The following is an 11628-nucleotide window of genomic DNA, read 5'->3' on the forward strand; positions in this document are numbered from 1 at the left end:
AAATATGGCAAATTGAAAGCAAAATAAAGCAGCGTTGGAGCACTGGGTGCAACTACAATAGAACCCTAGCTATCGCCCACCCCTCCTCCCCGCATCTCCCCATTGCCAACGGAGGAACCCGGTGGGAGAAGTCCCTCTTGGCAGACGGTGGTGGGGGTTCTCATCTCCCAGCACGTCTAATGCTGGCGGGGGCCTCCACATTCTCGCTTGGTGGGATTTCTGGCCGAAGCTTTGCAACATCCCCGGACATCTTCGGCGACCTTGGCGATTGTTGTGGCCGCAAGGTCGGCACGATGCCTGGTTCGGAGGACTCGGTACGGCTCAACCCCTCGTCTTTGATATGTTGTTTGGATTGGGTGGCGGCGTGGGTGCCTGCCTATCTGCCTAATAAAGAAGGTGCTCGTTGGATCCTTGTGGCACCAAGATGGTGTTCTTCTTATGCCGATCATCATTGATCTGGCTGGTGACGAGTTTCAAAAGGCTCAATTGTTAACGTCCGAGGAGGCAAATCGATCACACGACTACAAGGAATCACAGCATGGATATCGAGATTTGGTAACGCAGTTCGGCGAACGCTTACATCTGCGGGGCATGCTTTATAGGCGCTCCTGCCAAGTACTATCACAGTACTGTCGACAACAAACTTGTTGAGGTGATACAGACACTTCAGATCTACAACGCCACGCCAGAACAACATCCCTGTCACATGCGCCGGACCGTCCCCAAAAATATATTTTGTGTTTAACGTAGCTTTCATCTAGTTTATTTTGGCTCCTATGGTGACTTTATATATTATGAAATATTACAGAGCTTGGCTCCAACATGTAACCTTTCATTAATTACAATTCCAACTGTAGCACTACTCGTACACATAATTGACACATATTCAATAATCTCCACCTTGACGAATATGACCTTCGCAATCTTGAGCTGCCATGCACAAACGCATGTGTACCTAAACTTGAACCATTATCCATGAGCCCCACTTCCTTGACTTCACATACTCCACCTCCAACTATAGTCCCTCCTTTCTTCATCACAATCTATGCTTCCATGAGAAGTAAGTTCTACTACACTCTTTTTATATGCTCCCAACTCTTCGGAGTATTCGTTCAATGCCATCATACTTCAATCATAAATGTTGGGTATGGTGCCCTAGAGGAAAATAATAAAGAGTATTTATTATTATATATCAATAGTTAATAATAGTTTTGTGTCGTGCTATAACTATATTAATCGGAAACATTGATGCATGTGTGGTATTGTAAACAAACTAGGGTCCCTAGTTAAGCATATATGCACTAGCTCATTGAGGTCAACAGATGATCGAGGTTACCCGATCATGGAGACACACATCATTGGCAATGGGATGGACATTCCCACCTTAAGTATTGCAACACGATCAAGTCATATAGTTCGCGTTGCGACAGTTTTGAAAGCGTTGTAACCTAAATCCTTAGACAATGAGATCATATCTAATCGCTATCACCGGAGGCTACTCTGATAGCATCAAACTCCATTACATGATATGGTGATCATTAAAGTGTCATTGGGTATTCCGAAGGTGTAGACTAAGGCATATGTGTCAAAAGAGTGATTTGTTCATCCACATGGATACTCTGGGCCCACTCGATGAGATTACATCTAAGTTGCAACAAATCACTAGGTCATGAGCAAGGAATCACACGGGAACGAGTTGAATGACCTTGTCAGTAACGAGAACTAACTAGGTATGGTGATAACGATGATCAAGTCTCGGACGAGTTCTGGTATGAAAGTAACAAAGGGAATGGGACATGACGTTTGTGGTTCAACGACTTTATACATTTGTAGAATACATGGGGATCATTATTGTTCTCCAGAACACCCTAGTGATCATTTCTAAGTGTAGTTCTTGAACCGTAGGGAAACACACTTAAGGGTTCAACAAAACTAAAGATATTATTGGATTCATCAGAATAGTTGGAGAATAGAGAAGAGAGCAACTGAAAGGGTTCCGGGAGAATCCGAAATATTTTTGGAGTGGTTCGAGAGGTGTCTCGGAGCATCAGGAATTAAATAATATATATTATGTCTGAATTAATATTCAATTATGTATTTATTTAATATTAAAAGGTGCGGCCCACCTTAATGGGCCCCATCCTGGAGGGGATTCCATTAAGTGATCGTCCCCCCCATGGGCTTATGGGGGAGGCGGCAAGGGTTTGGAGATTGGGGAGCATGGGCCTTCTAGGCCCAGCCAGCCACCCCCTACCCTACGGTTTCGACCATACCAACCCCTCCCCCCTCCCCCTATATAAGGTGGAGGCTTTGGCAAGGAGGAGCACACAATTCCTCCTTTTAAGAAAAGAGAGCCCCTCCTTGGGCTTTTATCTCCCCTCTCTCTATTTCTCACTCCCGTAAGTGGTTCCTTGAAGAGCTGCAGACGGGGCGAGTCCACTCCACCCAATACGCTGGAGCTCTACGGGATCCGAATCTAGATGATCTACTTCCGCACCTTCGTTGGATCGGAGACGGGAGCTTTGTTGAGCATCGTATGTGCACAAAACTGCGAGGTGCTACCACTTGCGGCACTTAAAGTCGTACGGGAGGACTGCAACTCGGCCCTGTGGTCGGCGATGAGTACGACTACATCATCCGCGTTCTAGCAGAACGTTAACCACTTTCAGTCTTCAAAGGTATGAACTCCTAATCTCTGAGTTACAACATTACTCCTAGATAGATTCGGGCAAACGGGATACGCTAGTTAGGAATTTTTTATGTTGCGAACCCCTACAATGGTATCACAACCGATATATGCGTAGTTATACTTGTAACACATGCTGAATGTGTGCATTGATTATATAATTGTTACCCTCTGATGTGCACTTGTTCATATCACATAATGGTTTAATGAAGAGGCCCCGTCTGACCTCACGTCGTATACTGACTGGTTCCGCACTTGACATATTGCTTGTACCATATAAGCACCTGGGGGTGTCTGTCTCTCTTACTTTAGTGGTATGATATTTGCAACGGAGGGTCCCAAAAGGGATGTAATAGATATAATTATCTAATTGTGGTGTGGTTGTATGTTTGTAGGTAAGAGCAGTTCTTTTCATGAAAGCCCTATCTGCTAAGTAAAATTGCAATAAGATAAAAAAAGAGGCGTCTAGCTTTATGTTGCAGGGGAGCTTATAACATGGTATGGTCAGCTTCTTGCTTGTTGTTGCTAAGTTGTAGTGATAGCCCATCACTATGATGGTCAATCAACTGGAGGCGCCACAAAGTGGGCGCCACGTCAGATGATGAGTGCATTTTTAGCATGTGTTTACATCATTATTTTATCAAGTTATCATTGAGTAGTAGTAGGAATTTTGTATTTCACCGCGCTACCGCGTCCTTTTATGCTTATTAACACAGGATCTTGAAATAATAAGTCAATGATTGATTATCGATGACAACAGTCATTTTCTGGCATTTTGACGTGATAGAAATAATTTTAACACTTAATTATGTACATGGGCGAAAGGAAAATGCGAGGAAAACTTCGAGTAACTTTAACGGGCATCGGTACGGGCAAGGCCCGCCCTTACTGTCCGCCCGTACCACCATCTATAAGCACCGCCTCGTTAAATACTTTCATCTCCCGCATACGGATGACAGATCAGAGACACAGAGCTCCGCGAAATAGAGAAACACCACCCCAGATCAGATCTCACGAATGAACTTTGGAGAAGACTACATCCGGGCCACTACGTGGATCCTCTAAGGACAAGGCATCATCCCCTTCATCATTATTAACCGTTGCACCATCACCATCATCATCCTCCAACCATAGTTGTTATCTTGATTGCTATTGTGGATTGTATTCGAATTCGTTCCATTCCTTTAATCCCCTCCATAAGATTATGATGATGTTCTTGATTGCTTACATGTGTGAGTAGTCCTATTAGTTCTTGGGGAGATGGAGAAATCCTAGCATGAACATGAGATGAATCCAAGATGATCTATGGTTTTAAGTATTAGTGTGTGTTAGTTCTCTCTCTTGATATTACGTGTTGTGCATCATGTAATATTTGCCTTATGGTCTCGAGAGGGAAATGTGGTAAAGTGAACGCCGGGAAGTTACATTACCATATCGGTGTTTTGACACATGAACGAGGGGGATAAGAGGGACTCGCTAAGCTCATATCGATAACCACGAGGTAAAACCCTTAATAGCAATAGTCAATATGTGGCTTGCAGAAGACTAGCTGATGTGGTTCTTTAGAGATAAGATGACCGATGACTTTCTAGGCACATCTTATTACGGAGCTCTCCCACACACAATATGGTTAAAGCATACTTTATCTTGATTACATGAACCCTAGTGCTAGACGTGGATCCAATAATCTCTTTGAACACTTTGTGTTATAATGCTTTTACTGCTATTATTTACTTTATATTCAACCATTTACAACACCCCCCTTTTAAACATTTTGAGTTTAGAAACCAATTTGTAAGTAATATTTAGTGGAAAGTAGCAATGGGCAGTAAAACCCTAACAAGTAGCTCCTCGTTGTTCGATACTCTTATTTCGAAACTAGCTACAATTGATATATGCTCTTGCAGTTATCAAGCTGTTTTCTGGCGCTATTGCCGGGGAACTCAACGCTTTTGGTATTTGTTCTTAATTGTTTATCTATTATTGTTTTTACTAAAGTTGTTTAATAGTTTCAGGTAATGCCATGGCTGCTATCGGGCTTATGAATAAGCTTGATGCAGCTGAATAACTCAGAAGATTCAATCAAGGGTTTGTTAAAGAATTCCCAAATAGGAGCGACATGGATTATGCTATTCATCCGTGCTTTATTTCTATTATGAATGAGAATAGTTTTGCAGGAGATGATTCCGATGAGGATCATTATACTCATTTACATTCTTTTAGCGCATTATCTTGGTATAGAACTTGCCCTACAGAAAAGATTGATAATTGGGAAAATCTTATAATGGAATTTATATTTCGGTTCTATCTCAAAGTTAAGTCCGCTGAAGCAAGAATATTTATAAAAAAATTCAAGAATCGTCGCGGCAAAAGCTTAATGAGAGCCTACCTCAGGTTTAAAGGTACAATTCAAAAGTGTCCTCATCATGATTTACCACCTTTGTATATTTTACATATCTTTTATGGAGGACTTGAATAAGATAATAAAAGGGAATTAAATTTGTTATCCGGTGGATCTTTTATGGAACTCACCTGTGAGCAAGCTTGGGTACGCCTATACAAAGTTCATAGAAACAGAGTATCATGGGGCTTTGATCGTGGAAGTGAGGGAGAAATAGAAATTGAAAATGGTTGTTTAAATTTATTATATTATTAAAACAACAAACAACCAACGCTCTAGATAAGTTAGAAATAATAAACGGCAAAGATTTTCTCACGTCCGGTCGGCCAAAACAATGAAAAATATTTTCTGACGTCCGGCCGAATTATCAAAGCAAGACGCTGCATGGAAAAGGTCGCTTCTTTACCGTGTGCCAAATATGTTTATCTAAAAAATGGTCCCAAACTGGTTGATCTAGGATTTGAACCTAAGACACAAAGTATGGAAAGCATGCAACCTTACCACTAGGCTAAGTGTTCATTTGTTGATAACTATACCACGCCACTCCTTTTGAGTTGAGAAGAAATCCAGTTTTTACATCTTTGCCGTGCGTTTACACTAGGCAAAGGTTTGCTTTGCCGTTCGTTTGTTAAAAACACTAGGCAAAGACTTGCTTTGTCGTGCGTTTATTAAAAACACTAGACAAAGGCGTGCACGGCGATACTTTTTGTGCTTTCCCGTGTGCCCAACGCCTTTGCCGTGTAGCCTATCTTTTTCGTGCGATGTGTTGGTCCTTTGCCGTGCAACTTTCTTTGCCGTGCGCTCTCTTCCGTTGTTGCCGTGAATCGTATCTTTACTGTGCGCTCGTGTCTGTGTTTGCCGTGGCCAAGATCTTTGTTGTACGTTTTTCTACGTGCGCACGGCAAAGATACATTGCACGGTAGCGCTTGTTTTCCCCGTAGTGTCTATAGACAGATCTACCACGGAGAAAACAATATACAGGGATCCACTTAAATTCAACGTGCGCAGATGGATCTGCATAGATGGATTGAAGCTGGCCATCTCCTTCCGTGCGCCTCCGGCCCCAACTGTGGCGAGCGTTGAACTGCAGCGTCATGGCCCTAACTCTGATGGTTAAATTTTTTATGCAAGGCGAAATCTCCTCAAGCGCTGGACTGATGTGCCTCAGTCGATTAAATCTTTGTAGTGGTAACAGCCACCAACATCTACATGTTGAGCCTCGACGGTTTATTGTAGTGGCTTTCCAAACAACAGGAGAAACACCATCTTGAGAATCGATTTGAATATTAAAGCATCCCTACGAAGATCATGCATAATGTCTACAATGAGCCTGAGATGAAAAGGGACTTTTGTAGATCTGACGACACAGCGGCGGTGCGTATGGTACCCGCCTAAGCTGCTTGAACGCCAGGCTAACCCAAGACTCCATATCATCACAGCCAATACACGTCATGCCGTCACCACACCCAACGGATGAAAAGAGGCATAGCACATTGATACGTCCAAAACGTATCTACTTTCCCGAACACTTTTGCTATTGTTTTGCCTCTAATTTGTGTATTTTGGATGCAACTAACACGGACTAACGCTGTTTGTCTCGTTTTTGTGCAGAAATCCAACTTTCAGGAAAAACCTCGGGATTTTGACGAAAGGGTCTATTTTCCCAGAATACTGCCGGAGCCAGAAGGACAATTGAAGTGGAGGCCCGAGGGCCCCACACCATATGGCGGCGCGGCCCAGGGGGCCCGCGCGGCCATGTGGTGTGGCCCCTCGGCTGGCCTCCGACGCCCCCTTCGGACTACTTATTCGCCTCGACCTAAAAACGCACGAGAGAGAAGTCGAAGTCGCCGGAAACCCTCCGAACGCCGCCACATCGCGAAACTCCGTCGCGGGAGCCAGAAGTCTCCGTTCTGGCACTCCGCCGGGACGGGGAATTGGAGGAGATCATCACCGCCATCACCGCCAACGCCTCTCCATCAACCAGCAATGTTTCCCCCATCCATGTGTGAGTAATTCCCCCGCTGTAGGCCGAAGTGGATGGTAGGGATTGGATGAGATTGGTCATGTAATAGCATAAGATTGTTAGGGCATAGTGCCTAGTGTCCGTAGATGGTACTTTTATGATATTGTTGCAACTTGTTATGCTTAATGCTTGTCACTAGGGCCCGAGTGCCATGATCTCAGATCTGAACATGTTATTATTTCATCATGATATTCGTTGTTTATGATCTTACCTGCAAGTTGTATACACATGTCGCTGTCCGGAACCAATGGCCCCGAAGTGACAGAAATCGGGACAACCGGAGGGAATGGCAGTGACGTGAGGATCACATGTGTTCACGGAGTGTTAATGCTTTGCTCCGGTACTCTATTAAAAGGAGTACCTTAATATCCAGTAGTTTCCCTTGAGGCCCGGCTGCCACCGGCTGGTAGGACAAAAGATGTTGTGCAAGTTTCTCATTGCGAGCACGTACGACTATAATTGAAACACATGCCTATTGATTGATTAGTACTTGGATACCGTTTTATTATTATCTGCAAATGCCCTGCTATGATTGTTACATGAGTTTCTCTCATCCATGCAACGCCCGTCATCCGTCCCCGTGCCTACAGTATTTTAATCCTGCTGTTTACTATAATCACCACTGCTGTCTTTGTTACTCTGCTGCTGTTATTTTACTACTGCTACTACTATAAAACTGTTACTACTGATAAACTCTTGCGAGCAAGTCTGTTTCCAGGTGCAGCTGAATTGACAACTCCGCTGTTAAGGCTTTCAAGTATTCTTTGTCTCCCCTTGTGTCGAATCAATAAATTGGGTAATACTTCCCTCGAAGACTGTTGCGATCCCCTATACTTGTGGGTCATCAAGACTATTTTCTGGTGCCGTTGACGGGGAGCATAGCTTTATTTGGAAGTTCACTTGGATTGATATTGTTCGCTGCAAATTCTCCATCATGGGTAAACCTCGCGATACTAAGGTCGCCATATTACCATCCACTACAAGAAAAGGTACAACTCTGAGTACCTCTGCTGCTCTTGATTCACCATCTGTGATTGATAAACTTGTTTCACCACCACATGCTTCAAATGCTGGTACTTCTGCTGAATCTGAAAACTCTCATAATACTGATAATATGTCTGCTGTGCTTGATGATAGTGGTTCATTGGGAACTTTTCTAGATGCTAAAATTGCTAGGTCTAGACAAATTGAAAATACTGAAACTCCTGATGCTACTACACCTGTTAATTCACCTGAATTTGAATACTCTAGTGATGATCTTGATGAAGATTATGTGGAACTTGATGATGATTTTATTGAAAAATGCCATGCTACCACTGATGCAAGAAAAATTAAAAAGTTGCTTGCAGAACATACTGTTAGATATAAACTGTCTCCTGATCCTAAATTTGTCACATCTCCTATAAACATTAGGGATAAAGATTATGATTTTTCTCTTGATCTATCTCATATAGCTATTGTTGAGAAAACACCTTTTTGTGGTACTGATACGTCTCCGACGTATCGATAATTTCTTATGTTCTATGCCATATTATTGATGATACCTACATGTTTTATGCACACTTTATGTCATATTCGTGCATTTTCTGGAACTAACCTATTAACAAGATGCCGAAGTGCCGATTGTCGTTTTCCGCTATTTTTGGTTTCAGAAATCCTAGTAACGAAATATTCTCGGAATTGGACGAAATTAAAGCCCGGGGGCCTATTTTCTCACGAAGCTTCCGGAAGTCCGAAGGAGAGACGAAGAGGGGCCACGGAGGGGCCACACTATAGGGCGGCGCGGCCCCCCTTGGCCGCGCGGCCCCGTGGTGTGGGGCCCCCGTGCCGCCTCTTGACCTACCCTTCCGCCTACAAATAGCCTCCGTGACGAAACCCCCGGCACCGAGAGCGACGATACGGAAAACCTTACCGAGACGCCGTCGCCGTCGATCCCATCTCGGGGGATCCGGGAGATCGCCTCCGGCACCCCGCCGGAGAGGGGAATCATCTCCCGGAGGACTCTACACCGCCATGGTCGCCTCCGGAGTGATGAGTGAGTAGTCTACCCCTGGACTATGGGTCCATAGAAGTAGCTAGATGGTTGTCTTCTCCCCATTGTGCTATCATTGTTGGATCTTGTGAGCTGCCTAACATGATCAAGATCATCTATCTCGTAATTCTATATGTTGTGTTTGTCGGGATCCGATGGATAGAGAATACTATGTCATGTTAATTATCAAGTTATTATACATGTGTTGTTTATGATCTTGCATGCTCTCCGTTTCTAGTAGAGGCTCTGGCCAAGTTTTTACTTTTAACTCCAAGAGGGAGTACTTATGCTCGATAGTGGGTTCATGCCCGCATTGACACCGGGACGATGACGAGAAAGTTCTAAGGTTGTGTTGTGCTGTTGCCACTAGGGATAAAACATTGGCGCTATGTCCGAGGATGTAGTTGTTGATTACATTACGCACCATACTTAATGCAATTGTCCGTTGTTTAGCAACTTAATACTCGGAGGGGGTTCGGATGATAACTCGAAGGTGGACTTTTTAGGCATAGATGCAGTTGGATGGCGGTCTATGTACTTTGTCGTAATGCCCAATTAAATCTCACTATACTTATCATGTCATGTATGTGCATTGTTATGCCCTCTCTATTTGTCAATTGCCCGACTCGTAATTTGTTCACCCAACATGCTTTTATCTTATGGGAGAGACACCTCTAGTGAACTGTGGACCCCGGTCCATTCTTTAATACTGAAATACAAATCTGCTGCAATACTTGTTTTTACTATTTTCTCTGCAAACAATCATCTTCCACACAATACGGTTAATCCTTTGTTACAGCAAGCCGGTGAGATTGACAACCTCACCTGTTTCGTTGGGGCAAAGTACTTTGGTTGTGTTGTGCAGGTTCCACGTTGGCGCCGGAATCTCCGGTGTTGCGCCGCACTACATCCCGCCGCCATCAACCTTCAACGTGCTTCTTGGCTCCTCCTGGTTCGATAAACCTTGGTTTCTTTCTCGAGGGAAAACTTGCTGCTGTGCGCATCATACCTTCCTCTTGGGGTTGCCCAACGAACGTGTGAAATACACGCCATCAAGCATATTTTCCGGCGCCGTTGTCGGGGAGATCAAGACACGCCGCAAGGGGAGTCTCCACTTCTCAATCTCTTTACTTTGTTTTTGTCTTGCTTTATTTTATTTACTACTTTGTTTGCTGCATTATATCAAAACACAAAAAAATTAGTTGCTAGTTTTACTTTATTTACTGTCTTGTTTGCTATATCGAAAACACAAAAAAATTAGTTTACTTGCATTTACTTTATCTAGTTTGCTTTATTTACTATTGCTAAAATGGCCAACCCTGAAAATACTAAGTTGTGTGACTTCACTAGCACAAATAATAATGATTTCTTATGCACACCTATTGCTCCACCTGCTACTACAGCGGAATTCTTTGAAATTAAACCTGCTTTACTGAATCTTGTTATGAAAGATCAATTTTCTGGAATTAGTTCTGATGATGCTGCTGCCCATCTCAATAATTTTGTTGAACTATGTGAAATGCAAAAATATAAAGATGTAGATGGTGACATTATAAAATTAAAATTGTTCCCTTTCTCATTAAGAGGAAGAGCTAAAGATTGGTTGCTATCTCTCGCCTAAGAATAGTATTGATTCATGGACTAAATGCAAGGATGCTTTTATTGGTAGATATTATCCCCCTGCTAAAATTATATCTTTGAGGAGTAGCATAATGAATTTCAAACAATTAGATACTGAACATGTTGCTCAAGCTTGGGAAAGAATGAAATCTCTGGTTAAAAATTGCCCAACCCATGGACTCGACTACTTGGATGATCATCCAAACCTTCTATGCAGGACTAAATTTTTCTTCGCGGAATTTATTGGATTCAGCTGCTGGAGGTACCTTTATGTCCATCACTCTTGGTGAAGCAACAAAGCTTCTTGATAATATGATGGTTAATTACTCTGAATGGCACACGGAAAGAGCTCCACAAGGTAAGAAGGTAAATTCGTTGAAGAATCCTCTTCCTTGAATGATAAGGTTGATGCTATTATGTCTATGCTTGCGAATGATAGGACTAATGTTGATCCTAATAATGTTCCATTAGCTTCATTGGTTGCACAAGAAGAACATGTTGATGTAAACTTCATTAAAAATAATAATTTCAACAACAATGCTTATCGGAACAATTCTAGTAATAACTATAGGCCATATCCTTATAATAATGGTAAAGGTTATGCTAATTCTTATGGGAATTCTTACAACAATAATAGGAATTCACCCCCTGGACTTGAGGCCATGCTTAAAGAATTTATTAGTACACAAACTGCCTTTAACAAATCATGTGAGGAAAAGCTCAATAAAATTGATATTCTTGTTTCTAGAGTTGATAGTCTTGCCTCCGATGTTGATCTTTTGAAATCAAAAGTTATGCCTAATAGGGATATTGAAAATAAAATTGTTACTACAGCAAATGCCATCCAAGTTAGAATTAATGAGAAT

Source organism: Lolium rigidum, chromosome 5, assembly GCF_022539505.1.
Source record: "Lolium rigidum isolate FL_2022 chromosome 5, APGP_CSIRO_Lrig_0.1, whole genome shotgun sequence".
Taxonomy (NCBI): domain Eukaryota; kingdom Viridiplantae; phylum Streptophyta; class Magnoliopsida; order Poales; family Poaceae; genus Lolium; species Lolium rigidum.